Source organism: Cebus imitator, unplaced genomic scaffold, assembly GCF_001604975.1.
Source record: "Cebus imitator isolate Cc_AM_T3 unplaced genomic scaffold, Cebus_imitator-1.0 Scaffold365, whole genome shotgun sequence".
NCBI classification, from domain to species: domain Eukaryota; kingdom Metazoa; phylum Chordata; class Mammalia; order Primates; family Cebidae; genus Cebus; species Cebus imitator.
In genome coordinates, this window is record NW_016107680.1 from 976,791 (window position 1) to 1,002,908 (window position 26,118).

A 26,118-nucleotide genomic window follows, 5' to 3' on the forward strand; every position below is an offset into this window, starting at 1 on the left:
GTGTTAAAACTCGAGGAACTGTGCATCAAAAAGGGCAAATTTTACTATACATATATTTAAAAGTGAACATTAAAAAGTGGTTTGTCAGCAATGCACAGAACAGCTCACTTCTATTGCAAGAAACGATTGTGATTACTTTTGCATAAGTTACACATTAGGCCTTCACAATTTGAACCCCAATCGTGACACTATCTAAAGGCGGAAAAATTCTCCGAGATTGTGTGATCAGTAAAAGATTATATATTGCGTTATATTTGTTCAGTGTTTTTGACTTTAGCGACACTAATGAGAAGCTTTGACAGTGGTTAGTTTGTTGACCAGCCAGTTCAAATTACAGCTGGGTGGTTACCAAAAAGGCTGGACAGATTACAGCATTGAATTAAAGTCTGAACAGAGCTGTGGGAATGCTAGCTTGAAACCAAACTAGGGTTTGAGGGGAAAAGAGCTTGGGAATTAATTGCATTCCTTGAATTCATTCCTTGGAAGTGTTTTGCACTGGCTCCCGCAGTGACTCAGGTGTACGTGCTTTGTTTAGCAGTTGATTCTTTGGATCCTAGGAGGTTTGGAATGCAGTATGTTTGTTCTCACCCCACTCCGTGTCCGTGAATCTGTTCAGTAGGTTTATGTATTCACTCTTTAACTTCTGTTGAATGCTTTTGCACCTGAGTATAGCAACAGTAACATTAGGCTAGAAAGTATGCAATCATAAGTTGAAATTGACATGGACAGGTGACTAACAGGTGGACAATGTTGAGCTCGCCAGGTCACCACTCTCATGGCCAACGTTTTCTTTCTGCTATTTTTGGCTTGGTTCCACATCAGCAAGTTTAAACCCCGAAGTTGTAAACATATTGCTTTTAAGAAAAATCAGCTCATGTCTGGACATTGATTTAATCGCTTATTCATCTTTTTATAGTACTCTTTGTTCTCAAGATAAGCTACTTTATAAGGCAAAATTTCCTTCTCGGCGTCATTACATATAAACTTTTACTGATGAAATGCCAGGTTACATCTGGTGTCTACCCATAAATGCAGGCAGATGCTCATACCCGGCCGTGCCCTTGCCCGCTTCTGGGGGTGCGGCTTTGCACTTCCTCTCTGTGCCTGTCAGCACCAGGGCTGAGCTTTGCTTACAGCATAGATGCTCAGCTATCTGACTCCGAGCTCAAAGTGCTTCAAATGATACTAATTGATATCAGATGCTATAAAATATTCATCACTTAGTTTCATTTATTAGTTCAGAGAGGCATGCAATGTGAGTTTTTTGCTGTTTGTTTATATTTTTACTTTAACTTTTATTAAAGTAATACAACCATGAATTTTATAGAGCCAAACAATTCTACAATGTTCATTAACACAAAGAGTTCCCCCCACCTCTTCTCCAGAAACACCACTTTCAATTATCTGAGCCAATTCTATTGGCGTTAACCTATACATCTCTAAATAAAATGCTTATATTGTGTTCCTTGATTTTTCATTTTTAGGTATTTATCTATTGACTTATCCCTTTGCAAATGAAGAATTTGGCGGCCCTTCCTTCCCTTACTCTGAGGAAAAACACCCATACCCTTCTCATCTGCGTATCTTCCTAATATGCTTATATCATAATTTTTGTTAGCTCTCTGTTGAGCACTGGTATGATTACAACCATGAAAATGCTATTTTAAGCCATGTAGCAAACCATAATGACTTGTCCTATCCTAGCCACTCTTTGCTTCCCTGGATTAAAATTTTATTATTATTGTTATTGTTGATGCTTATCATGAATTCAAACACAAACTCATTTAATTATATAAATATCCTATTAAGACAGCCTGAGCATTACATATCTTGTCAATCCAATCTTCATGAAATTTCTCCCAGATTCTCCAACATACTCCAGTCTAGACCAGTGATCCCCAACCTTTTTTGGCACCAGGGACCAGTTTCATGGAAGACTATTTTTCCACAGACAGTGGGGGATGGTTTGGAATGAAACTGTTCCACCTCAGATCATCAGGCATTAGGTTCTCATAGGAGCTCACAACCTAGACCCCTTGCACGTGCAGTTCACAGAAGGGTTCATGGCCCTATCTGATGCCTCCACTGATCTGACAGGAGGCGGAGCTCGGCAGTAATGCCCGCCCACCTGCCATCCACCTCTTGCTGTGTGGCCCAGTTCCTGACAGGCCACCGACCAGTACCAGTCCATGGCCTGGGATTTGGGAACCCCTGGTGTACACTGTTCTCAGCAACTGGGGCAGAACTGTCACCCTAGGACTTCTCCATCTTCTGGGGATTCTCTTCACTTCTCTTGTGTTGGATCTCCTGTTTTCTGCACGTCTTCTTTCTTGATTGGCTCCTTCGTCTTGGTGAAGGCTTTCTTTTAGCAGCTTCTCACCATAAAGGAATAAAGGTGCATGGGAAAAACAATATCTGGAACATTGCCTTTCTAAAATGTCCTTATTCAATCCTCATGCTCAATGGATTTTTTTTTTCTTGAGACGGAATCTCACTCACGTTGCCCAGGCTGGAATGCAATGGCGCAATCTCAGCTTGCTGCAACTTCAGCTGTCCAGGTTCAAGCAATTCTTGTGCCTCAGCCTCCCGAGTAGCTGGGACAACAGGTGCCCACCACCACACCCAGCTAATTGTTTTGTATTTTTAGTAGAGACGGGGTTTTGCCATGTTGGTCAGGCTGGTCTCGAACTCCTGGTCTCAGGTGATCCACCCACCTTGGCCTCCCAAAGTGCTGAGATTACAGGGGTGAGCTACCACGCCCAGCCCTCAATTGATATTTTGACTACATACAGAATTCTAGGATAAGAGTTATTCTTCTTCAGATGTTTGAAGGCCTTGCTGTAATGTCTCCTAGCCTCTGCCATTACTGTTGAGAAGCCTGACAACATTCTGATTTGATCCTTTGTATCCTTTAATCTTCTCAAATCCTGTCTTTATCCCAGCAGTTCTAAAGTTTCCCAGTGACATGCCTTGATTTGTGTCTGTTTTTATCTACCATGTGTCAGTCTGAAATCTTACATCATTCTTGTCCAGGAAATTGTTCAAATTATTTACTAAAATATTAACAAATGAGTTCTTCCTTTCCATTTTTTCTTTTTTTTTTCTGTTCTCTCTTTCTGAATCTCCTATTATTTAGATATTGGCTCTCCTAGACCAGTCTTCTAATTTTTGTTTGTTTGTTTTTTGCTCTACTTTTTGGGAACGTTCTTCAATTTTATCTTTCAATTTGTTAAGCTTCAAACATTTTCAATAATGTTTCTAAATGTTTAAAGCTCCTCTGGCTTCAAAAGTTCTGTTTTATGTCATCCTGTTGCTGTTCCAAGGGTAAAAGGTCTCTTCATGTGTCTGTTAGGTTAGTGCGGATAGGTTTTTAAAAGAGCTGCTTCTTGTGAACACCTCTATTTTGTCCACATTGCTTTTTACATTGCTTTGTCTTGGTCTGGTTCTTTCACTTAGAATTTTTCTGATGTGTCTCGAATCCATGATCACGTGCTCATAAGAGCGAAAATAAACTGAACATGTGGGTTGTCAACAGTGAACTTTACCCTGGGGGTGATCTGGCTGAGCTGTTTCTCCAGGAAACTCATAATCAGTATCTTTAAGATCTTTAAGATTTTCTTGGGGCCAGTCAAATACCCACAGGACTTTTTTTTTTTTTTTTTTTTTTTTGAGACAGCTTGTCACTCTTTCACCAAGCTAGAGCGCAGTGACGCGATTGCGGCTCACTACAACCTCCAACTCCCTGGGTTCAAGCGATTCTCCTGCCTTGGCCTCCTGAGTAGCTGGGATTACAGGCACACACCACCACGCCCAGCTAATTTTTGTATTTTTTGTAGAGACGGGTTTTCACCATGTTGGCCAGGATGGTCCCCATCTCCTGACCTCGTGATCTGCCTACCTCAGCCTCCCACAGCACTGGTATTACAGGCGTGAGCCACCATGCCTGGCCCCCCTCACAGGACTTTTTTAGTCTCCTGCTTGGAGGATAATGGCCTGGCTGGGTTCTCAGTGTTCTGGGAGCTAAGGAGGATGGAGGAGACTGCAGGTCTCAGAATCCAATGAGAATCTACTTACCTACTGTCCCTGTTTCTGGGATAGCATCCACCTCCATCTATGTCTGCTGTCCCCTAGTCAGGGGACCTTTTTTCCTGTGAGTGGGGGGCGGGGCCACTGCCTGATTGCACAAATTGCATGAGATGATGTGGAAATGAAATTGCCTCTTGTTTCTGAGAGAAGGTCTCTCTCTGTCACCCAGGCTGGAGTAGGGGCTCGGTCACAGCTCATTGCAACCATGACCTCCTGGACTCAAGCCGTCCTCCTGCTTCACTTTCCCGAGTAGCTGTGACTGCAGGCATGTCCCCCTAGGCCCAACTAATTTTTTTAAAAAAGGTTTTTGTAGAGACGGTGGTCTTGCTGTGTTGTCCAGGCTAGTCTCAAACTCCTGGTCTCAAATGATCCTCCTGCGTCAGCCTCCCAAAGGGATCACAGGAATGAGCCATGGTCCTGGCCCAAATTGCTCCCTAAAAGCTTTCCACAATTCGTTTAGGCCTGGACCCTCAGTGGTGCCAATTTGTAGCTGTTTAGAGACCCTGGTACAAAGTAGCTTTCCTCCCTGCTGATTTAAGATTCAGCTTCTTTACTCCTGCTAAGTCAGTTAAGGCTCATGTGTATACTTTCTGGATTCCAGAATTTGTTGTGGTTGTCCCCCCTCCCATTCCCCCATGCCATTAGAAATCTCCTGTACCGTAGTTTGAGAGAGCTATCGGGAGACAGGCGTGTTCAACCTGCTATCCTTATCCGGAAGTCACTATGTCCTGGCAACGCGATGAAGCCCTCCTGGCCTTCCCAGAAGGTGCTACCTTCTGGGAAGATGGTATTCTCCACGGTGTGGAGTTCCCAGATGTGGGGGTTCTTCCTTATCATCCTCCCTGATGTTAAGTCATCCCTCTCCTCTACTCAGTCATGGCTCCTTCTACACCACATCTGCTTTTCCAGATGTGGGTTGGGCATACAGAATGCAGAACATTCAAGATGTCTCCTCTTACACAAAGGCTTTATCCTATATTTTCATCTAGAAGTTTTTTTTTTTTGAAACAAAGTCTCACTCTGTCACCCAGGCTGGAGTGCAGTGATTCAATCTCAGCTCACTGCAACCTCTGCCTCCTGGGTTCAAGTGATTCTCCTGCCTCAGCTTCCTGAACAGCTGGGATTACAGGCACCTGCCACCATGCCTGGCTAATTTTTGTATTTTTAGTACAGACACAGTTTCGCCATTTTGGCCAGGCTGGTCTTGAACTTCTGACCTCAGGTGATCTGCCTGCCTTGGCCTCCCAAAGTGCTAGGATTACAGGCGTGAGCCACTGCACCCGGCCACAACTAGAAGTTTTATAGTTTTAGGTTTTACATTTACAGCTATCGTTCATTTTGAATATATTATTGTATATTTATAATGTAGAGGTTTAAATTTATCTCATCCTGTGTAGATATCCATTTATCCCAGCATAACTTGTTGAAAAGACTATTCTTTCTTCATTGAATTTCCTTCATACCTTTGCCAAAAAAATCTGTTGTCCATGTATGTGTTGTTCTATTTCTGATATTTCTGTTCTGTTCCATTGATCTATTTATCTTTATGTCAATACCACATTATTTTGATGAATTTACCTTTATAATAAGTCTTAAAATCAGGTAGTGTTAGTCTTCCAACTTTGTTCTTTTTCAAAATTATTGTGGCCATACCAGGTCCTTTGCATTGTCATGATTTTTAGAATCCATTTTTCAATTTCTACAAAAAAATCTGCTTTGATGTTTTTATTAGAATTGTGTTGCATATATAAATCAATTTGGGGAGTTACTATTTTAACATGAGTCTTTGGACCCATGAACACAGTTTATCATCATTTTACTTACGTAGGTTTTCTCTAACTTCTCTCAGCAATAATTCCTAGTTCTCAGTGTACAGGTCTTTCACAACTTTTGTCAGATTTATTCCTAAATATTTCATGTTTTTAATGCTGTTGCAAATGGACTTTTATTTGGATTTCCAATTGTTTATTGCAAATATATAGAAATACAACGAACTTTTCTATATTGAGCATATGTCCTGAAAAGCTCATTTATTAGTCTGCTAGCTTCTTTGTAGATTCCATCAGTTTTTCCACATGGATGATCATGTCTGAATAAAGACACCTTTCTGGCCGGGCTCAGTTGCTCATGCCTGTAATCCCAGCATTTTGGGAGGCTGAGGCGGGCGGATAACAAGGTCAGCAGTTCAAGACCAGCCTGGCTAGTGTGGTTAAACCCTGTCTCTACTAAAAAAAATATAAACAAAACTAGCCGGGCATGGTGACGCAAGCCTGCAGTCCCAGCTACTCGGGAGGCTGAGACAGGAAAATTGCTTGAACTCAGCAGGTGGAGGTTGCAGTGAGCAGAGACTGCACCACTGCACTCCAGCTTGGGCAACAGAGCAAGACTCTGTCTCAAAAAAAAAAAAAAAAAAAAAGATACTTTTCTATATTGATCTGGATGCCTTTTGTTTTATTTTTTCTTGCCTGTTGAACTAACAACCTCTAGTACGGTGATGAGTAGGAGTGGTGAGAGCAGATACACTCGACTTGTTCATGATCTTAGGAGGAAAGCAGTCAGTCTTCTACAATTCTTAAGTGTGACATTAGTTATGGGATTTTCATAGATGTCCATTACCAGGTTGAGAAAGTTTCCATCTACTTTTAGAGTTTTTATCAGGAAAGGATGATGGATTTTTGTCAAATCCTTTCCCCACATCTATTGAGATGATCATATGTTTTTTCTTTTTCTACCAACTTAATGAATGATATTCATTAATTTTCAAGTGTTAAACTAACCTTGAACTCCTGGAAAAACCCTACGTGGTCATAATATATTATCTTATATGTATACACATATACACAATGCATAACATATCATAAACGTATACACACCCACATCCGTAGTTAGATCTGACTAATCTATAGTTTTCTTTTTTTAAATTGTCTTTGTCTGATTTTGGTATCAGGGCAAAGCCAGCCTTGATTTTCTGAAAGAGTTTGTATAGAATCAGTACTGTTTCTTCCTTGAATGTTTCATAGAATTCTTCAGTGAAGGCATCTGTGCTTGGAGTTTTCTTTGTGGGAAGCTTTTAAATTACAAGTTCAATTTCTTTCATAAATATTGGGCTATCCATTTCTTTTTGTATGAGATTTAGTAGTTTGTGTCTTTCAAGGAATTTGTCCATTTCAACTAAGTTGTTCAATTTAATAGCATAAAGTTATAGATAATATCCCTTTAAATCCCTTTGTTGTTGTTTGGCTTGTTGTTGTTGTTGTTTAGACAGGATTTCATCATGTTGGCCAGGCTGGTCTCTAACCCCTGACCTCAAGTGGTCTGCCTGCCTCAGCCTCCCAAAGTGCTGAGATTACAGGCGTGAGTCACCGTGCCCGGCTTCCCTTCAATCCTTTTAAAGCAGGGTTTCTCAACAGGCAACAACTAACATTTTTGACTGGACAATTCTTTTCTGAGGCAGCATGTTCTACACATTGTAAGATGTTTAATGACATTTCTGATCTCCACCCACTAGACAGATGTCACAGTGATGCCCCCTCCCTTCAGCTTCCCAGTTTCCAGACATTGCTGAATATCCTCTGTGGGGGAAATAGCCCCCAGCTGTTTTAATCTCTGCAGAACCTGTAGTGATGGCACCTCTCTCAATCCTGGTATTGGTAATTTGTGTCTTCCCTCTTTTTTCTCTTGACAAATCTGTCTAGAGATTTATAAATTTTATTGATCTTTTCGAAGATCCAATTTTGGTTTCATTGATTTTTCTCTATCTTTTTAAAAATTTCATTAATTTCTGCTCTGATCTTTAATGGTACTAGCTTTAATGGACTTTCTTCCATGCATGTGGAGTTTAATTTGCTCTCCTTTTTCTGATTTCCTTTAGAAGCTGAGGTCATTGATTGAAAACAGTTCTTCCCTTCTAATGTGAATGTTTATTGCTCTAAGTTTCTCTCTAAGTGCTGCTTTAATGGCACATCCCACAAACTTTAACATATTATGTTTTCATTTTCTTTCAGTTCAAACTACTTTCTGATTTATCTTTTGATTTCTTCTTTGATCCAAGGGTTATTTAGTTGTGTGCTACTTAGCTTCCAAACATTTTGAAAAGGTTTCTTTTTTTTTGTAATTGATTTATTATTTAATTCTGTGTGGCCAGAGAACATACTTTGTCTGACTTTAATCCCTTTAAGTTTATTGAGGTGTGAAAGATGTTTTATAGCCCAGAATATGGCCTTTCTTGGTGAATATTCTGTGTGCTCTCAAGAAAGTGTATTCTGCTCATGTCTAATGGAAGGTTCTACAAATATCACTTAAGTCAAGTTGGTTAATAATTGAGATCATTTGGCTCTGTGTCCCCACCCAAATCTCATCTCAAATTGCAATCCCCACATGTCAAGGGAGAGACCTGGTGGGAGGTGACTGGATCATGGGGGCATTTTCTCTTACTGTTCCTCTCTCTCTCTCTCTATCTCTCTCTCTCTCTCTTTCCTGCTGTCTTTGAAGATGTGCCTTTCTTCCCCTTGCCTTTTGCTATAATTGTTAAGTTTCTTGAGGCTTCCCCAGCCATGTGGAACTGTGAGTCAATTAAACCTTTTTTGTTTATAAATTACCTGGCCCCAGGTAGCATCATTATAGCAGTGTGGAAACGGACTAATATAATAGTGTTACCCACAGTTCGTATATTTTTACCGGTTGTCTCCCGGTCTCCTTGCTCCTATTGATTGCAGTAAGAAAAATACTGAAAACTGCATCTATACTTACGAATTTTAGTAGAGATAAATCAATTTTTTCCCAAGATAATAGACAATAAAATATTCTCCTATGGATAGAGAATTCAGAAGGAAGAGATTATTTTGATAAAGAAAAGCAACACTTTTGAAACGGAGAAGCTTTTAAATTTTTTCTATTATACACAGACAGTATTGTGAAACAGTTAATTTAGGGAAAAAAGAAAGACAGGTATAATGGCAGTCAGGAGCATCTGGATGTGAGGCTCTGTAGCATTCAAGTCAAAATGAAAAATTTGAATTTAGTCATGGTGAAACTCAGACAAGCCTAAGTTAAAGACCATTCTATGAAATAACCAGCCGATATCCTTCAGTCATGTTAATGTCATGTACATTATATTATCAGGATATATTTGGATCAAAGAAGTGTTTCAAATGAAAGGAAACTGTAAAGAGAAAACAACTGAAAGTGGTGTGACTCTGGGATGGATCCTGTTCCAGAAGAAAAACAACTGTAATAAATTACAATATTGGGGCAGTTGATGAAAGAGACAATGGGCTCTAGATTAGATAAATGTATTGTGTCAATGTCAATGTTAAATGTCCTGAATGTGATAATGGTACTGTGGTTACAGTTAAAAATGTATTTTTCCTTAGAAACTACACAAAAGAATTAAGGGATGATGTATGTATTGTCTATTACTCTCATATGGCTCAGGAAAAAATCGCTGTTAAGAGAGAAAGACATGTAGCAAAATGTGAAATATTCGTGAATAAAGGGCATGTAGGCACCGTGGGCACACCTGCTGGGATGGCTACCACCAAAAGCGCACACTAGTGAATGTCTGTGGGAATGTGGGAAATGGGAGCCTCAGGGACTGCTGGTGGGAATATGAAATGTGCTAACTCCAGAAGCCAAACATCGGGTCACCGTGATGGCCCAGCCCCTCCACTCCGGGACACACACTCAAGGAAACAACACATATCCACCTGTACCCAAGAACAACGAGACCAAGAACCTGGACCCAAATGTTCGTGGCCGCATTAGTCACAAGAGCCAAAGCGTGGACACAGCCCCAGTGTCCAAGGTGAAGCAAAATGTGGTCTAACCAGACAGTGAATTATTTTTCACACATAAAAAGGAATGAAGTGCCCGTTCACATGAGGCGTGGATGGGCCTTGAAACATAATGCTCACTGAAAAAGCCAGTCACTAATGGCGTGTGTTGAATGAAACATTCCCTTTATGTGAAATGTCCAGAATGGGCAAATGCATGGAGACAGAAAGCAGATTAGTGAAGGGGACAGGGTGGAGAGGGAACGGAGCGTGACTGCCTCCGTGGATATGGGTTTCCTTTCAGAATGAAGAATATGTGCTCGAATGAGGTCCTGTGATGGTTGCACAATGTTGTGAGTATACCAAAAACCACTGAACCATGCCCTTTGAAAGGTCCATTTTATAGTGTGTGAATTACAACTAAAAAAAATAGCCACCAAAAGGCCTCGAATGACATCACCGAATGGGGTACAGTGTGCCCATGTGTATGGGGGTGGAGTGCAGCATGCCCATGTGTGTTGGCGCCTGGTGTGTATGGGGTGGCGGGACTCATGCCCATATGTGTTGGCACCTGGTGTGTATGGGGGTGGGGGGACGCATGCCCATGTGTGTTGGCACCTGCTGTGTATGGGGTGGGGGGATGCGTGCCCATGTGTGTTGGCGCCTGGTGTGTATGGGGGTGGGGGGACACGTGCCCATGTGTGTTGGCGTCTGGTGTGTATGGGGTGTGGGGAGGCGTGCCCATGTGTGTTGGCGCCTGGTGTGTATGGGGTAGAGGGGACGCATGCCCATGTGTGTTGGTGCCTGGTGTGTATGGGGTGGGGGGACGTGTGCCCATGTGTGTTGGTGCCTGTTGTGTATGGGGTGGGGGGACGTGTGCCCATGTGTGTTGGCACCTGGTGTGTATGGGGTGGGGAACGCGTGAAGTAGACCCTGGGAGAGGAGTGTTGCACAGATGCACGTTCTGGGGACACATTGGCCCATGGGGACCTCTGCACTGAGACACTCTGATGTTCCATAAAGTGAGTGAAGCAAAATCAAAAAAACATATTGATACAAAACAGCTTTGTGTTCCTGCATTTGAACTGTGATACAACCTGAATCTTCTGTGCCAGTTTCAAGGGAAAGAAAAAGCCCAGTGCACCTCTCCATCCTTTCGTCCGTGCATCTAGTAAGCACAGCCCTTATCTGAGACTGCTTAGGGACGCAGAGCACAGGTGTGTGCACTGAGACACACACACACTCGTCCCGTGCCGCAGGGGAGAAGGGGAGGCGTGATGTGGGCACCACATTGTAAACCACAGGCCTAGGGATGGAGGTGCTTCCTGGTGTTGGCAGGGGAAGGCTGAGCTCACTCCTGTTCAATTTATGGCATGTCCCCTGGAGGAGCCACCGGGAGTGGTGCCTTCACGGAGTTCCCTCCTCGTGGGCTCCTTACTAGTTCCCCACACTTGCACGTGGCAGGCACTCCGTAACTATTGAGTTGAATAAATTTACCAAGTTAGCAAACACTTGTTAGTTTTGAGCAGCCCCACCCCAGAATCTTTTCCTGTGGGGAACTGCCTAGAATCTCTAAACGCGGGCTCACTTCCCACACGCGGGGCTGGCACCTTGACCTGGGTTGTCAGGGTCCTTCTCAGGGATGACTCTGGGCCCTGGGAGAGAGGGATTCTTGCCTTCTGAGATCACAGGTGTCAGAGAGCGGGGTTCCTGTATCCTAAGAATGTCCATCCCCGGCAGGCTGGATCGCCAAAGGCAGAGCTGGAGCAGGCTGAGGACATCCCTTGCCCCTGGAAGGCGCGCCTCCTCTGTTTTGCTTGAGCTCCTTAGAGTTGGTTCCTGTCACTTGCAACTGGGAAGAGTCCTGACCAACACGGGGAGAAACACTGATTATCCTCATTTTACAGATGCAAAAGCTGAGGCTTCAAGCCTTGGGCAAGTCACTGAAATGTCTAGTGCCTTGCTCTCCTGTGCAGAAGGAAGATGATGGTAAGACCTAGGGTTCCCTACAGAATTGGGCTGGCAGGAGAACTAAGTAAAACAATTTATGAGCTCTCTTGTCATGAGGCCTGATACAAGCTAAGTGCTGGGTTAAAGTTAGCTATTGATATTATTACCCAGTGCTTGACAAGCCTCCCCAGGTCACACAGCAAGGAAGTGGCAAGGCCAGGATTTGAACCCAGACTGTCGGCCTCAAGCCCAGCTGCATTTGTGGAGTGAGAGGATACAGTGCAAGAAGAGGAAAAGTGGAAAACAGCCTTGGGAGGGCCGGTTAGGATCGGAGCTAGAGAGCCCTGAATGCCATCGAAAGCGATTTAGATTTTATCCCCCACATAATCGAATGCCTTCGAAGTAAATCCAGAAGATTATTTTGGCTGGGGTGTGAGAATCTAGAGTCGAAACCAGGGACACCCAGCCTTTTAGAAAGGCTTTCAACAGTCTGGTGACATGGAGATGAAGAACTGAAACAAAGAAGAGGTCCCAGAAATCCAGACAGGGACTGTCATTCCAGACTAGCTGTCCTCGAGAGGGGAGGGCTTGATGATCATGCTTTGGGTGTCATCCCCTGAACTGGGGCCAGCGGCTAAACCCCACACAGGAGAAATCGCTGTGTTACTAACACATCTTCAAGGCACAGTTTGAAAACAGTTCAGTAATTTCCAGAAAGACAGTGGCTCCGGGCACCACTCTTGAGGAATCCCTGGATACGTGCCTTTTCAAGCCTGCAGGGCAGAATGCTGATGCCATCCACTGGAGGGAGGGGTGGGTTTGGGAGTTCAGATAATAAGTTCCTGCTGGGACTTGTGCATGACGGTGGGAGGAGGAAGCCGAAGTACAGGCCTGGAGAAGTCAGCGCTGGGGAGCAGTATGGTCAGCATGGAGGGGTGGCTGAGATTGGGACTCAAGGGAGAAGTCCCAGGAAAGCTCTCGGGAGGAATGCCGCAGTGTGAACCCATCCGCAAGCAGACCTCAGCCCAGAGGAAGACCTAAGACATCCCACACCCGTGAAAGACAAAGCAGGTTCACAGCCCTCCGGGCTTCTTGATCCTGTATTTGTATTCAGTTGCTAATGCGGCCTTAACAGAGAACACAGATGGGTGGTTATGTGACAGAAAGTGACTTCTCACAGTCCTGGAGACTCCAAGTCCCAGATCGGGGTGTTGGTGGGGTTGGCTTCTCTGGAGGCCCCTCCTTGGCTTGCTGAGGGTCGCTGTCTCCCGCTGTGATCTCTCGTGGCCTTTCCTCCGTGACTGCATGTTTCTGGTGTCTTTGTGTGCCTAAATTCCCTCTTAGAAGAACACCAGTCACACTGGATGAGGGCCGCCCTAATGGCCTTATTTTAACTTCATCACCTCTTAAAAGGCCTGTCTCCAGTCGTTTTCTAAGTATTTTTATTTAACTGGATAAAAAATCTTCATGTTAGGATTAATTTTTTAATTCCCTCCACTTTGAGGAAACTGAAGCCTTAAATGTGTAAGGAAACTCCGTCTCAATTTAAAATATATGCAGGTGGTGTGATGATAACATGAACATCCCGGACTGGCTCTGTGGGGTATGGCTCTATTTCAGTAATTAAAGTAAGTGCCGATCTACAAAAAAAAAAAAAAAAAAAAAAAAAAAAAAAAAAAAAAAAAAAAAAAAAAAAAAAAAAAAGGCCTGTCTCCAAATACAGTCCCAATCTGGGGTACTGGGGCTTAGAGCTTCAACATAGGAATTTTGGGGACACGATTTGGCCCATAACCATATCCAAGGTTGATGAGCTCCTCTTCCTCTTCTGGAGAAAAGGCTACATCCTGGGAGTGCAGGCAGGTGCTTAGGGACACCATTGCTCCTCTGGAACTGGGGCTAGTCCCCAGCATGCTCTGCTTCCTGCCTGGGGAAGCCAAGAAGCCACCTGTGCGCCCAGAAATGAAGCCACCCACACCCATGGGTTCCTTTCTCCTGGCACAGCGGTGGCTTGTGTCAGCAGAACGGTGGAGCACACAGAAGAGTCCTTCTTTCCGTGATCCTCGGACCAGAAGGCGAGGAATCTTTCCTGCCTGGGAAAGAGCCGTGAGTGGGACAGGCCAACCCAGGGCATGGGTTTGGAGCATGCTCCCTGACTTCCTCTTTGAATGTACTCAGAGGCCTTCCCACAGATGCTCAAATGCACAAATGGACAGGGCACATGTGTGTGTGGAGGGAGGAGGGCACGCAGAAGAGCAGTCGGGCAGGTTCACTGGTCCCCCGCTCCTGAGGATGTCGGGGGAGCTCGGCCTTGGCCCCGGGCATGCATTGAGCCCTCCTGCCCTCTGAGCTGGAAGCACACACACTGCCTGGCAGGAAGAAGAGGCCCTATCCTTTGTATCCTGATTCTTTTTCCAAACTTAGGGAGGGGTTCCCCTAGAATAACTGGTTGGTAACTGGACAAGAATCTCCCCGAGTCTAAATCTTTTAAATCATATCTCTTTTTTCTTGTGTAGATGCACCCAACTGAAGACATCCATTCCTTTGCATATGCAGAATTTCAACATTGTCTACGGCTTATGTACCCAAGCTATTTTTTAGTTGTCTTTATCTAAAAAAAAAAAAAAAAAAAAAATGCCATCACTGAAAGCAGTCCTGTGTTGGGAGCAAGCAAGGGCTGTGTATTTGCAAGAGCCAGGCAGAAGCCCTAGCTTGGGGGAGGCAGTCACGGCACAGTGCCAGCCACAGTGCCAGCCACGTCCTCAGCTTCAGTCTTCCGCTGTAGGTAATGATGGCATCTACTACACTGGGTTGTTTTGAACATCAGATGGCCTTACACAAACTATGGGCTCAATCCTTCTGAAAATGCCACCACTCACACAGATGAGGCGGCCTGGGGGAACAGAGCTCCGGATGCAGAGCTTGAAATCTGGGTTCTGATAACAACTTGGCCATAACCTGTCTGGCGACCTTCAACAAGCCTCTTTCTGAGACTCACTTTTCTAATCTATAAAATGGGCACCACGTCTCAGCTTTAACGTACATCAAAATCACCATGGCCGCACCTTGGGTCCTACTTCCGGAGATTCTAATTTGGTGGTTTGGAGATGAGGCCCAAGAACCTGCATTTTAAATGAGCATCTTAGGTGATTTGGATGCAAATGGGCTGGTGGGCATGCCACGTGGAGCACTGGTCTGGACGTCCATTCACTCATTCAACAAGTGTTTACTGAGCACTGTGTTAGTCTGGTTGTTACTGTAAAGCAGTGGTCCCTGGCTGGGCTCCGTGGCTCATGCCTGTAATCCCAGCACTTCAGGAGGCCAAGGTGGGTGGATCACCTGAGGTCAGGAGTTCAAGACCAGCCCGACTGACAAGGTAAAACCCGTCTCTACTAAATACAAAAAATTAGCTGGGCATGGTGGCACATGCCTGTAATCCCAGCTACTTGGGAGGCTGAGGCAGGAGAATCTCTTGAACCTGGGAGGCGGAGGTTGCAGTGAGCCGAGATTGCGCCATTGCACTCCAGCCTGGGCAACAAGAATAAAAACTCCGTCTCAGGAAAAAAAAAAAAAAAAGCAGCAGTCCCCAATTTCTTTGGCACCAGGGACCGGTTTTGTGGAAGACGACTTTGCCACAGACCGTGGAAGTGGGAGGTGGTTTCAGGATGATTCAAGCACATGACATTTATTGTGCACTTTATTTCTGTTATGATTACATTGTAACATAAAATGAAATAACGATACAACTCATGATAATGTAGAATCAGCGGAGTCCTGAGCTTGCTTTCCTGCAACTAGATGGTCCCATCTGGGGGTGATGAGTGACAGTGACAGATCATCAGGCATTAGATTCTCTTAAGGAGCAGGCAACCCAGATCCCACACTTGCGCAGTTCACAACAGGGTTCACACTCCTGTGAGAATCTGCTGCTGCCTCTGACCTGACAGGCAGCGGAGCTCAAGCCGTAATGTGAGCGATGCGAGCCTCTGTGAATACCGGTGAGGCTTCACTCACCCTCTTGCCTGCTGCTCACCTCCTGTTGTGCGGCCTGGTTCCTAACCCCCTGGTTTGGGGGGTTGGAGCCCCCTGCTATAAAGGAACACCTGCAGCTAGGCAATTTGTAAAGAAAAAGTTTGAATTGGCTCACAATTCTGCAGGCCACATGGGAAGCATGGCGCCGATATCTGTACCACATGAGGGCTTCAGGAAGCTTACAAGCAATTGGCAGAGAAGGGAAAGGGGGTACAGGTGCATCCTATGGTGAAAGCGGGAGCCAGAGAGAAGCTGGGGGTGCCACATTTTTTTTTCTTTTTTTGAGGTGGAGTCTCGCTCTGTCGCCAGGCTGGAGTGCAGTGGCGCGATTTCATCTCACTGCAACCTCTGCCTCCCGGGTTCAGACGATTCTCCCAACTCAGCCTCTCGAATAGCTGGAACTACAGACCCACACCATCATGCCCAGCTAATTTTTTGTATTTTTAGTAGAGACAGGGTTTCACCACCTTGGCCAGGATGGTCTCGATCTCCTGACCTCGTGATCCGCCCACCTCGGCCTCCCAAAGTGCTGGGATTACAGGCATGAGCCACCACACACTCTTTTAAACAACCAGATCTCAGAAGAATTCACTTGCTCTTGCCAGGACAACACCAGGCCATTCATGAGAGATCTGTCCCCATGCCCCAAAGACCTCCCACTAGGCTGCACCTCCAACAGTGGGGATCATGCCAACATGAGACTTGGAGGGGATACACAGCCCAATGGATCAAGCAGCTACTACGTATGTGAGGATCTGGAGGAGCAGGAAGGGCCTTGCTCCTCCGGAGTTGACACTGCAGTGGGAAAGACAGCCATGCACAGGCAGACAGACTGATGCTAGCACAGCAGTAGGTATAGCTACCGTGTGCAGAGGGAAATGGAGCAGAGGACGGACAGGGACAGGAGCAAGCAGTGGAGCTTTCAGAGAGAATCTATCTTGCCCATCACTCACGTCCCATGGCACCCAGCACATCACTGAGCAAGTTTCTGAGGCCCCTGTGCTGCCTAACTTGCTTCCAGAGGCTTTGAAGGACACCAAAGCAGCAGCACGGATGCAGCAGCTGCGGCCTCAGAAGCGCACCCTTTACTTGGCGAGCCATGAGCACATAGCTTCAGGGTATCATTACATGGTGCTGGTGTGGGGCTGGGTCCTGGTGCAGCGGGCGGAAGGTTCCAGAGGTGGTGACCATCTCGGGTGGAGGTGGGTAGGGAAGCTTCTGAGAAGAGAGGGCTCCTAGACATTGCTCTAAAGACGTGTTAATGTGAGGTGGAAGCAGGCCCCGGGCGCAGAGCAGCAGGCTTTCCCAGGACTTCATGGCTGTTTATGAGGGTGGCAGAGACGTCTGGACCTAGAGAAGCTTGGATAGCTAGAGCTAGCCATAGAAGCAGCGTAACGTCAGGGAAACAGACATGGGCTCTCACCTGGCCTGTGCCGAATACTAATTCTCCAGCCTCGGGCATGCCGTTTAATCTCTGTGCTTTAATGCCTTCGCCCATAAAGGAGGGATAATAATTTATGTCAGCCTCTCCCAAGGGATAGTATAAGGGGAGAAATGAGGTAATAGCTGGGAGCGTGGTTGGGATGATAAACAGTAACGGGGTAAGGCTATTATGAAGTATTAGTGTTGTGATTTTGCAGCTCCCAACTGGCAAGCTCCCTGGACAACTGCATCGTGAAGAAGCGCGAAGCTGTGAATTCTCTGTGGGCACTTGACCTTCAAACCCATCAGATTCCACAGACACTAAAACTCCGTTTGCAAGGTTTTATTTTCTACTATATAGTTTTAATATTCATTAACTGCTTAAACCCTCATAGCTCCCTCCAAGTGGCCCCTGACTACTGCTTGGCGTTGTTTGGGTACAACGTTGAATCGGGCCCCCGAGACACCTGCTTTGATGCAAGCTACCCAGAAGTGGGAAATGTCGCACACTGTAAAGTCTTTCCCATATTTTGAGCACAAGAGCAAACTGTCATTGCATTGTGTAATTAACCCAGGGCTCTATGTCTCCAGCCAGGGTGCTGGGACTGGGGTGAGTAGAGGCGGGTGGTGGGGTGGGTCTTCCTTGAGCATCACTTTAGTTTGTGGAAAATAATTTGAAAGATTATGGTATCAAGTCAGATGTGTTTAACTCAGTGTCTCCGGCCTCTTTAGACACAAGCCTGTGTCTAGAAAGCGAATCACCCTTCTCTTTAGAGATGGAAATGGTGATGTTGGGAGCTCACATCAGGCTGCCTGCCGAACCTCTGTGAATGCTCAAGCGCGCTGCCCACAATACTCTGGGACGTCTTGCTCGCCTTCAACTTATCTGTGTTGTCTTCAGCCTCTGCACCTTCATGACAGGTCTGCCCCTTGGGGCCCAGCTGATGCCCACCACTGCCTCCCACCCACAGCCTGGCAGCCAGGACACCCTCCTCTCCCATCCCGGCAGCTCAGCTGAGATGAGGAGCTGATGGAAGCACATGGTGCTCAGCCTTGGGGACAGCTGGAGGACCACACAGAGGGTAGGGGTGCTTGGCGCTAACAGGGCTTGGCTGCCCTCACAATTGCCGTAATGCCCGCAGCAGGCTTCCCTCCATGGGCACAGGCGCTGCCGCCCACCCCCCATGAGGGAGAATCCACACCTTGGAATGGAGGCCTGGTAAGCTGCACAGAGAAAAGCCCTATTCGCCCCCATCGCAATCCCCTTCTTTTTCTACTCTGGGATTAAACTCTTTTCAGGATGACCCACAGTGGAAACATCTATTTGTTCAGAGGGAAACAGCCACAGGACCTGGTCTCTGCCAGCCAATACCAGTCAGTAGAGTAACTGATGATGCATTTCACAAAGCCCAGTCCCTTCATTGTCAGATGCCATTGAGAACCTGTCCAGGCCAGGCGCGGTGGCTCGCACCTGTCATCCCAGCACTTTGGGAGGCCGAGGTGGGAGGATCACTCGAGTCCAGTAATTCGAGAGCAGCCTGGGCAACGCAGGAAGACCCTGTCTCTACAAAAAGAAAAAGGAATCGGTCCAGGAGGACAAACGCTGTCAACTCCACTTCTAGGAGGTACCTGCAGTAGTCAGATTCATAGAGACAGGACATAGATTGGTGGTTGTCGGGGCCTGGGTGGGGAGGGGGAGTTAGGGTTCAGCAGGTACCGAGGAAGCTTCAGTCAGGAGGATGAAAAGTTTCGGAGACAGGGCGTGGTGATGGGCGTACACAGTGTGAATGTGCACAGGCCACAGAGCTGTATACTTTAAAGTCAATAAAATGGGGACCCTTATCTTATGCACGTTTTATCACAATTTAAAAAGAATCAGTCCAGATTGCATCAGGCTGCTTGGACCGTTCTTGTCACCGCGCCCCTCCAGCGCGAGAAGAGACAGAGGCCAGGTCTGGGGGCCGCATCCCGCACTGGCTGCAGGCCTCCTGTGAGCAAGCTTGGACCATCAGGCACACAAACATTCCCCAAGAGCAACAACATTTTCCTGCTCAGGCTGAGTCCACAGGTGGGGAGAAGAAGGAACTATTTCTCCTAACTCTGCGGGGTGCAGCTCAGCCGGCTCTCAAATGCACTCAGGGCGTGCAGGGCCCCTGGAGAATAATGAGCATGCCTCGCTTTCAAGGCACCCAAAGACCCCTCCTGGTCCGTTTTCTCAAAACAAAAGGTCTTTCTAGGGCATTAAGAGCCTTGACCTCTAGTGCAGAAACTGCTGGCGACTTTGAAAGGGCAGTCCTCCAGCCACAGAGAAAATTGCCGGCTCTGCAGGCTGGGATTACACACGGACCTGCAGCACCGTCAGTATCTGCATGGATTTGCAAGATGAAACTTGCCTCCAAAGAAAGGTCTCCCTTCTGGCCAGACGCCCCTGCCCTTTTGGGCTCTTTGCTCTCTCGCCTTCGGCCTTCAGGAACAGCTGAGCGGAGGGTGTGGGCCATCTGAGCCAGGGTAGGCTGTCTCTGGAGCTGGAAAAGGCTCAGGATGAGCCCTTCCTGGCTGGAGGCCCCACCCAGGAACCTGAGAAGTTCACGCTGTTGAACAGCTTAGTATTCTCCACTTGTAAGGACCTGAGCTACAGTACGCCTGAAGGGAGCTGAAGTACAAGAAAAGAAAGAGAACAGCTGCTGGGCGTGGTGGCTCACGCCTGTAATCCCAGCATTTTGGGAGGCGGAGGCGGGCCAATCACACGGTCAGGAGATCGAGACTATCCTGGCTAACATGGTGAAACTCCATCTTAATAAAATAAAATAAGAGAACAGCTTCATGTGCTACAGTGAAATCCCACCAAGAGAATTCTCTGATATGGTTCACAAGCCCTGAACAGACCCTCCCCGGCACACCAGACCCCCATCAGATCTCAGCAGCCCCAGCGGAGTCACAGTCACCAAGCAAAGGGGACTCCAACAAGTGACTGCGGGTGACCCTAAGGTGGACATCCGTGTGCACCGAGCCTCTGTTAGCAGAGGGTTCTCTAAAGCAAGAAACAATATTCCAGCAACTAGCGAATCCGGGCCCAAGTCGATGCATTGTGTTGACGACTCTGAAAGAGACTTTCCGCCTCCCCAACTTTTGGAGAAGGTAACTTGAAAGAAAACTCGATACCTGCTGTTTTTTTTTGGCTGCTCAGCATCTCAGCTTGTCCATTTCAGGGACCCCCTGCCTGGAGGAGGAAAAGTCTGCCTGGCACGGTCCAGGATGAAAGTGCTAGAGACCACCTGCCCGGACCCCCAGGTGAGCGGTGACCCAGGCTATGGGCTGGAGTGGCTGATGGGAGGTAGCAGGCAAGGCGGGTTCCGGGACGCTGAGGGTGGGCGTGGCTGCTGCAGAGGTTCTGGAAGCTCCAGGGACCTCACCGTAAACCCGCGGAGGTTCTGGGTTATGGCTGGGAGGTATTCCTCGTGGTCTCATTCTCCAGCCCCCTGGTGATTCCATCAGGCCACCCAAAACCTTTCCAACACAGTCCCTTTCCTCTTGAGTAAACCAGAGTCTGTGTCTATTGCTAGAATCTAAAACTAACTAGGCTGTTTCTATCGCTAGAATCTGAATCTAAAACTCCCACATGTGGTATGCCACTAGCACTGTGTACCAGAGAATGTCTCGTTTTCTTTTATTTTTTTTAAATCAATTTATTTCAAGAGCTCTAAGGGTACCGGTGGGTTTTGGTTACATGGATGAATTGTGTAGGGGTGAAGTCTGGGCTTTAGGTGCACCCGTCCCTAGAATAGTGCAGGTTGTACCCAGTAGGTGATTTTTCTTTCCTCTCCCCCCCACCACCGTTGCAAGTCTCCAATGTCCAATGTACCCACTCTGTATTACCCAGAGCTTAGCTCCCACTTATTTTTATTTTTATTTATTTATTTTTTGAGACGGAGTTTCACTGTTGTCGCCCAGGCTGGAGTGCAATGACGCGATCTCGGCTCACTGCAACCTCCACCTCCTGGGTTCAAGCAATTCTCCTGCCTCAGCCTCCCAACTAGCTGGGATTATAGGCACCCGCCACCATGCCCAGCTCATTTTTTGTATTTTTAGTAGAGACGGGGTTTCTCTATGTTGGTTGAACCTCCACTTCCCAGGTTCAAGCAATTCTCAAGCCTCAGCGTCCCAGAGTGCTGACAGTGCTGGCATTACAGGCGTGAGCCACCGCACCCGGCTAGCTCCCACTCATAAGTGAAAACATATGGTATTTGATTTTCTGTTCCTGGTGACTCTATTTTGTTTTAGGTTGAACCCTGACTTGGCAACAAAATCTTGACCATCCTGGAGTACTTTTGAAGTCATATTTAATTCTCTGAAAACACAGGCAGTGAAGCCGACAAGTCCTGGAGCCCAGTCTTTATGCAGGAGAGGGAGGCAGAGGAATGGACATTGTAAGAATTAGTAGTACACAAATATTTCCCAATGGTCTGAAAGCCTCAATGCACCCAACTAAAGGATACTTGAAGATCGAGGCTTTCCGACAGGAGGAAGAGCCCATCTCAGAATCCAGCCCAGGGCCTGTGGGCTGGAGAGAGGTACAGGTCCCCCTGTTTCTCCTCCTGTGTCCCCCAGCCATCCTCCTTCAGTGTTCCCAGATGGCATGGTGCCAATCACATAACTGGAGTGTTGGGGGCCCTCACTGGGCCCTGCAGGGACTCATGGCAATAAGACAGAGGGCAGGTGCATTGAACGTGGGTTCAGAAGCCTCGGCCCCAACCCGGGCTATTCTGCACTGTGGGCTGGAACCTTTGATGGCGGAGCGCGTGGGACCCCTCAGGGCCAGCTTCCTCCTTTGTAAATAAGGGCAGGAGGGATGTAAATCACTGATTTAAGTCAGGGGTTCTCAAATTCTAGTGCAAGAACTGGTGCTGGACTGTGGAAAAGTATCCATTTTCACAGGTTGATGTAGAAACAAGAAAACCACAATAACAAGAAAGTAATGATTTTGTCCTAAAGCTAATTTATTTCCATTAAAATGCCGAGAAGTTCTGTTTTGTTATAATTTACTTTGCATGTGAATTCTATCACGGCGGTGAGGTGGGTGATAGGTGTTCTAATTACTTCATTTGAGTGAATAAAAAGCAACTCAATACAGGTCTTCAAATTTTTTTTTCTTTTTTTGAGATGAAGTCTTGCTCCGTCACCCCGGCTGGAGTGCAGTGGCGCAAACTCAGCAGCTAGAATCACAGGCACCCACCATCATGCCTGGCTAATTTTTGTATTTTTGTAGAGATGGGGTTTAACCGTGTTGGCCAGGCTGGTCTTGAACTCTTGACCTCAGGTGTTCCACCCACCTCGGTCTCTCAAAGTGCTGGGATTATAGGTGTGAGCCACTGCCCCTGGCCCCAAATCTTTTTTATAAAATTTATCAGCCTGTGAGATCCAAAACTCTGGTAACTACTAGGTTAACTAAAGTCCAAATTTCCTTCTACTTGTGTCTATGGATTTAGCTGAGTAGAAGTGCCTGGAATGCAGTGAAATAGTTGAGAGTCAGATTTTAATTTAACATTAAATACTAAGTCTAATACACAGGCAATGAACAGATGCGTTAGCACTGGTTAAACTGAATGGATTGTTCTCTGCTACATACCATGAATGGAAGACAGCAAAAACGGCATGCCCTCTTTCAGCCGCTGTGAACAGTGAACTGCGACGGCAGCTGGTGACCTACATCCTTTCAGAAAACCTTGAGGAGAGGACGTCTCTCCAATCTTTTATGTGGATAGTGGTCAGCGCTCACTATCAATCACTGACTCTTGGTCCACAGGGCACATGGCACCTGCTTCCATTTCAGAAATAGGGGTGACTTCAAGTCGCAGGGAACTCAGTGGAGAATGAACCTGTGCTTGCAGAACAGTGGGCCATTTCAAAGTCTGTGTTTGTGAGTTGCTTACATCCTATTTGTTTCCATTTCCCGCATGAGGGCCTATGCTATCTGCAGGTAGAGAAATGACAGGAATGTGAATTGATGCTGATCTTTTAAAGTTAAGTACTTTTATAATACGGAGCTTCACAAATTCTAAAAAGGCCCTGCTGGTTAGTCTTCTGTTTTTCCCACGTGTCCTGGGTCCCACCCAAAGGGTAAGAACACCCAAACTCTTTTTTGCTTCTAGTCTAAGCGAGGGCTTTGTTTTCATAGAACTGTGCCCCTGTCTCATTCTGTAATGGAATATAATTGCATGCGTGGATGTATGTATTTGAGTAACAGCCATCATCCTCTCTGGGTCCAAAGCACTAAGAGATCCGGATTAGGCCTGTGGTGGTTGTCTTTGTGTATCCATCACACTGCAGGCATGCAATCAGTGTGTACTGGCTGGATGGCCAGGATGAAGTGCCAGGGCGCTCATCTCTGCTTCAGGGCACATCCTCAAAACGCACTTGTTGGTTGGTAAGAACCAATTTTCTGCTTCTCTCTGCCTTCGAATCTAATGGCTTCAAATTTACACTAAAACTGAATCGCAGGGTTGATACTACTAGTTCTAAGACGAATGAGTTCTGGGAGCCTAATGTACAGTATGGTGACTAGAGATGATGACACTGTATTGTATACCTGAAATTGGCTAAGAGGGTAGATTTTAAATACTCTCACTCTAAAAAGAAAGAAAGAAAAGAAGGAAAGAGGAAGAGAAGGAAGGAAGAGAAGGAAAGGAGGAACAGAGGGAGGGAGGAAGGAAGGAAGGAGGGAGGGAGGGAGGGAGGGAGAGAGGGAAGGGAGGCGAGGGAGGGAGTGGGGAGGAAGAAAGGAAAAATTCATTTGCTATATGGGCCTTGTTAACAGTCATAGTGGGACATTAATATAGGATGATAGTATTTTTTAAAATCAAATAATTCGTCCCCTCCAGCTTTGCCCGCCCCGAGCTCCTCTGCTCCCGGCCGTGCCCATCTTGGGGCGGCGCGAGGCACGGGCGAAAATGAAAAGGAAAAATAATTAATAATAATAATAATAATTCGCTCATCCTTTGAGACCCTCCAGGAACGTTTCTCCAACACCCCCCAGCAGCCACATCTTTTAAAGCCCTTGCATCATTTTTTATTTCTGCACAAGTCCTCCCACTAGATCCTGAGCTCCTAAGGGGCAGGAATCCAGACAACAGACTGATGATTAAGTATGGGCTAGTTGCGGGGGTTCCCAGAGCTGTGGCTCGCATGGGACCCCAGAAACTAGGCATTCAGTAATAAAAATGGCTTTGGATCGTTACAGAAGGAACCTACCCAGAAGGACTCTCAGCATCCTGTTTCTCTGCAACATCTGCAAAGAGCCGCCTCCGGGGTCTGACTCAGCAGAGGCCCCATCCTGGGTCTGGGGGGAGGTGAGTGCGCCCCCACCCTCCCTCCCGAGCCCGTCCTGCAGTTTAATCATGCTCCGCATCTATTCTAGGCCACGCTCATCTCCTGGGGTGGAAATGGGTTCTTGACAGTATTCCTTTCACGTTTTAATCTCTCCGTGCTAATTGCACCCCGTCCTGTCAGTGCAAGGATGGCTCTTCCTCTGTGTCAGATGAGCGGCTCTGCCCGCGCACAAGCCCCGCCCCTTCGGGAAGCCCCGCCCCTTCGGGAAGCTCCGCCCCGCCCCGCCCCACCGGGCAAAAAGCCCCCTTGTGTGGCTGACTCTCCCCCACCTGCCATCCAGGGAAGGATGTACAAGGACGCAGCACACCAGATGGCATTTGCTAACCAAGGGGACACCTAGTGATGAAAGGGATGAAAAGCAGCCGTGACAGGCCCAGAATGTTCTTTTGAGTCTTTTTATTTTTCAGGTTTGTAAAATGCATTATTTAGGATGAAGCACTCCAGGTCAGAGCCTCACCACGTATTTTCGATCCGGTGTTTCCAGGGAAATTGGCTTTGGTCGCCGTCTCAACCGCATTGGATCTATGAGGGTGTATTTAAAAACAAAACAAAACTTCTTTTCAAAGTTCTCCATCATCATTAAAACATATTTTTAGACATCTTATAATTTGCAGGGCACGGTTAGGGTTTGGCAAAATAGAGGCAAGAAGAGGTTGGCAAAGGAACCTCAGCTCGTGATCAGGAAACAAGTTCCGTTCCTGCCCTATGGCTCGCCTCTGTGGCTGTGGGAAAGTCAGTGAGCTCTCTGATCCTCAGTTGCCTTGGCTGTCACATGAGGCTGTTGAACTACAGGGTCTAACATTGTAAAAACGGGTGATGAACAGCCCTGCAATTGATTATTCTATAGACGTCTTGGGGGCTGGTAGAAACGAGAGGGGCTGGAGGTGGAAGAAAAACAGACTCTGTCCTTGGAAACTTTTCTGGTACATGAGCACTAGTCATGAGGGGACTGGGGAATGGACACTCTGTCTCCACTTTGCAAGGCTACCTATGAATTATGCATATGGTACACACAGGCAAAAGGAATGGATAATTACCGGTTTGACCTCTGAGAAGAGACACACTGGGTGAAAGGAATGTTGTTTGCTAGAGTGGGTAGAACAGGGGCTTTTCGGCTCTATTTAATAAAGGAAATTTACTAAGCATCTAGGCTATACCCACCCACCTAACAGGCCAAGAAGCCAACACTCAGAGTGATTGAAGTAATTGGATCAAGAGCACACCATTGGTTGTAAAGTCAGAGAAATCCACCACTAGGGAAAGCCATTCTAAAGAACAAGAAATTCAGTGTTTACAGCCCAACTCATGCAATGATAGAGTCTAGTTTCCACATTAATGTTGACAACAGTCATGTAAAGCAATGTAAAAATGTGACAAATATTATCAACCATTGTCTATACGTGCCTCAGTCATGTGCAGAGCCTCAGATATCCTTGAGAGAGCAAAGAGAGACATGATACCTAGGTCCCCAGGG

General features: G+C 46.5%; 1 long non-coding RNA gene across 1 annotated transcript; it reads right to left on the reverse strand.

The window, feature by feature from the left end:
• Window positions 1–10,907: 10,907 nt before the first annotated feature.
• LOC108288118 lies at window positions 10,908–24,772 on the reverse strand. The gene is made up of 2 exons (XR_001818605.2): window positions 24,507–24,772; window positions 10,908–13,144 (listed from the first exon to the last, which is right to left on the reverse strand). It is a non-coding gene; the product is annotated as an uncharacterized LOC108288118 (long non-coding RNA).
• Between the last annotated feature and the right edge of the window lie 1,346 nt (window positions 24,773–26,118).